General features: G+C 40.3%; 1 long non-coding RNA gene across 1 annotated transcript; it reads right to left on the reverse strand.

Moving 5' to 3' along the window:
• Window positions 1-230: 230 nt before the first annotated feature.
• LOC103162884 lies at window positions 231-3319 on the reverse strand. Its single transcript, XR_004769009.1, has 2 exons — window positions 3000-3319; window positions 231-1606 (listed from the first exon to the last, which is right to left on the reverse strand). It is a non-coding gene; the product is annotated as an uncharacterized LOC103162884 (long non-coding RNA).
• Between the last annotated feature and the right edge of the window lie 1104 nt (window positions 3320-4423).

A 4423-nucleotide genomic window follows, 5' to 3' on the forward strand; every position in this document is an offset into this window, starting at 1 on the left:
GCCAGAGAAGAATAATGTGGAGGAAGAAAATTATAGGCAAATTTCATTTGTGATTATAGATGCAAAAGTTCTTATTGGAATACTAAAAAGTCAAGTCCAGTATGGTATGAAAAAAAGCCTAAAACAGACTAAGACAACACAACCCAGCAAAATTTATCCTAACAAATTACTGATACATTTCACTATAATTGACAGATTAGGTGAGAAAAAAAATTATTTGTGTCAACAGATTCCATCATCTTTTTTATTTTTTAGTTATAAAAAACATTTATCTATTCATTTTATTTCCTATGTATGAGTGTTTGCTTGTACACATGTTAGGGTACTATGTGGGTGCAATGCTTATAGAAGGCAGAATAGATGGAAAGCTGACAAAGATTCTGAAATGACAGCACAGAAAGAGTTTCTTCTGCATCTGCTCTGAATACCAAAGGGCATCAGTTCTTCAGAGTCAAGATTGCCACATGAAAATATAGTATGGAAATACGTACTTTTGTGAAAAAATTGTTTGAGGTAGACATATAAAACCCTTTATTTTGACACCACTACAAATGTCATTCCCCACCTGCCAAATGTCACCAGAACATATGATTCCTTTTTTAAGTTCTCTGTTCTCTTCTCTTTGGAGAGCTTTTCTAGTGAGACCATTTGCACCCTTAGCCTGCGTATCAAATCCATATTGTATGTACATCTCATTTCCTCTACAGCAGTGGTTCTCAACTTGTGGGTCACAACTCTCAGCCTGGGGCTAAACAACACTTCCATGGGGGTCACCTAAGACTATCAGAAATATCAGATATTTACATTACAATTCATAACAGTAGCAAAATTACAGTTATGAAGTGACAGTGAAATGATTTTATGGTTGTGGATCACCACAACATGAAGAACTGTACTAAAGGTCACACAGCATTAGGAAGGTTGAGAGCCACTGCCCTACAGGATAAGCAATGCCTTTTTGTATTGCACCTCATATCATCTTGCACACATTAAGTACACTGTTATTATCCAAGTTAATACAGTAAAGAGACTATGGGAGAGGTAAGGGTGCCATAAATTAAAGAGAGGAAGAAAGGGCTGAGAATGAGAGTCTTACCCTCTTTCCATGGGAAAGCCTCCACATCTGAACATCTTGTATTTCAAAGTAGTTAGAAAAGCAGTATTACTAGAGCAGAGCATTACACATTAATATCTGGTCAACTTCCAGTGAAGACCAGAAAATACAACCCCCCTAATAAAACAGCTGAACCATTGTGGCTATTTCTGAGGTGTTATGGGATTTTGATTTGCATTTTTCTTTGTACTGGTTAGTTTTAACTGATGACTTGAGTTGACAATGTAGAACAAGCTGGCCTGTGGGTATGTCTGAGAAATATTAATCTTGATGGTTACTTGATGTGGGAAGACCCAGCTTGTTGTGACATCTTTCCTTAGGTGTGGCAGTAGTCCTGAAGAGTATGAGAAAGGAGAAAGCTCACTTAGAGCAAGTAAAGATGCATTGGTTCTCTGCTTGCTCTTGACTCTTGCTTGCTCTTGCAGATGTGATGTGACTGGCTTCTGGAATTCCCATCCTGACTTCCTCAAAACAATGGACTGTATCTTGTCACTGTAAGCAGAACAAACCCAATGTGGTTCTCAGTCAGGATGTTTTATCACAGCAACAGAAATGAAATGAAAACATCTTTCATAAGTTTCCTAAATGCTTCTTGCTCTTTCTTTGGTTAGATTCCTATGTTGGCCTTTCTTATCTTCTGTTTTCCTCCCCTAAACCTAGATGGTTCTCCTTTATCTTCTATAAGGCCCCAGCCAGAAGCCAAGGGGGCTGAGAAGGTCTTAGACTGTGTGTCTAATTCAGTCCTGTCCTCTGTAGTGAAGGAATAAAAGAGAACTGGGATTAAATTGGTCTCTAAAAGTATGAGGTCTGTGTAGTGATGAGGAGGAAGATAGGGACAGTAGTACCAGCTCCCACAGAGGGCTATTGGGTGGACTGAATAGGATTCTTCTGGCAACTATCCTGGTTCATGGTAGACATTTGGCAAATAACACTCATTGGGGAACTATGAGAAGCATGGAAGGGATTAGTAAGGCCTATTCTAGCTTCCCATTCCAGTCCCTCCCCACCCCCAGTTTACAATCTGGGAGTGGAGGGGAGAAGAGACATATGAGCAAAGCAACACTATGATTTCAACCATTTTGTATTTTATTCTGTGGTCCTTGGTATTTAACCTAGGGCCTCACACACACACACACACACACACACACACGCACACACACACACACACACACGCACACACACACACTAGGTAAGCATTGCAGTATGCAGGAAGACATGGTGCTGGATACATCTTGATATGCAGGCAACAGGAAATGGTCTGAGACACTAAGGGGTAAGTTGAGCATATATGAGACTTCAAAGCCCACCTCCCCCGTAATACACTTCCTCTAACAAGACCACACTTACTCTACAAGGCCACAGCCCTTATATTGCCACACCCTTTAGAGGCCATTTTCTTTCAAACCACCACAACTACCAAGTTAAAAATCAAGGACCATGTGACGCTTGCTTACTCAGCCATGTAATCCCAGTCCTAGAAAGGATGAGACAGTTCAAGGCTAGCCTGGACTATATAGCTAGACCCTCTTAAAAAAAATTCAAGGACTCAGGGACATGATAGCTTTTATTGCAGATGCCCAATTTTATAATTTATTACAGAAAAGTTATCTAAGCAATAACACTGAATTTGGGGAAAAAGAAAAACCTCAATGAGAAAGTGTTCAGGGAAAATAACTCGATTGAAGTTGACCCACTCAGATCACTCACACACTTTCCAAGAAAAGCAGAAACCTGGGAATGTCATTTCTCTCCTAGCCTCAATGTCAGTGTATTTCCAGGGCCCCAGATGATAGCAAAAGTTGTTTCTCTCAAACAATAAGTAAGCACAACAAACCCCGAAAACTCAAGGGAATTCTGTGGGGGAAAGGGACAAGAAGAATTTTACCTAATTATCCAAATTTCCAGATATCTTCTATCTGTTCCATAAAACACAGAAACAGAAATGCCTGGATGCCCCCTCCTAGTGATAAGGCATTGTAACTCACTGGAACATGTCTTCAAAGCAAGTCAGGCCCCTTTCAGAGGGCCAGCCATCTGCACTGGTGCTGCATGTCCAATTATTCTCTGACTTGAGATGGGTCAGGGCTCAAAAGGGTAAAATATTATTTTACCACAAACATGCTTCACTTTTCTGCTGCTATTCAGTTGTGATCATATCTAATTCTGATGTTAGTGAATCTCACTTTAAGTCATAAAGAGAATACATTCCAGTTACCGCTGGAGATATTTCATCAGCCTTCCTGTTAGTGTGAGTCATGGCAGAGAATCCAAACGCTTTCGAGAAGAAACCACAATCCACTAATGAGCTCTCCAAAACCTGCCCAGCACAACCAGCAATACATTTCGTTACAAACTCTTCTTTTAGTACCTGCTATGTTCCTGCATTGCCTTGCTTTTATGGGTAGTTTTTTAAAAATAATAATAATAATAAGTACAGGATGTAATGACTGACCCTGAAGTGATTAACATGTTGTTTTCTTTATAAGGAAATCAGCATTCTCTTTATAAGCCCTCTGGTTTTGAAATTTAGGGGGAAACAGCAATGCAAAATAGCTCAGCTCTCATTTGCCTTTGGGACAAAGATAAGTGACATTAGCATTAATATCCGAGTTTCATCAGCTGCAAGCCTCACAATTTGCTTGACCACAGGCAGTCTGGTCTCTCAGAACCTCTCCTTCAAAGCCATTTCCTGGAGCCTTCAAAAGTGCCTATCAATACCCATGAAAGGAGCTGTGGATGTGAGATCCTGGGCTCACTTGAGCCAGCCTCAAAGTGTGAAGTATTAGCACAGACAGTCTTTCCATTTGCAGCTTTATTAGGCACTAACAGTGCATCCATCCCATAATGACTTGGAAACACAAGAGGTGTGCTGTCTGGATTTACAAATGGTTCAGATCCAAGCCTCTTGTTCTAGGAGCTCCCTCGTCATCTTGCAAATCAGTACCTGACTGTCTCAACAGACTTGCCTGAGCCCAGCCCTGACCCAGCTAAGATGCTCTGTTCTACCAGCCCACACTGCGAATATTACCACTAAATGTTAATATTTGTTCATATTATGGTAGGAATGCAGATAATGGGAGGGGAGTCATTTCTAGAACAAACTAGTAATTTCTCTTGTCAGTTTCCCAATCAAGGGTGAAACATATGACAAGAAGGCTCCTTAATGAGACTTAACAGGTTAAAAAAAACCATATTGTCTAAAAAAATTAATATATTACATGCAACTTGTTTTGTTCATTTGTTTTTTGAGACAGGGCTTCTCCATATAACACAGCCCTAGCTGTCCTGGAACTTGCTCTGGAGACCAGG

The sequence above is a fragment of the Cricetulus griseus genome, chromosome 3, assembly GCF_003668045.3.
Source record: "Cricetulus griseus strain 17A/GY chromosome 3, alternate assembly CriGri-PICRH-1.0, whole genome shotgun sequence".
NCBI classification, from domain to species: domain Eukaryota; kingdom Metazoa; phylum Chordata; class Mammalia; order Rodentia; family Cricetidae; genus Cricetulus; species Cricetulus griseus.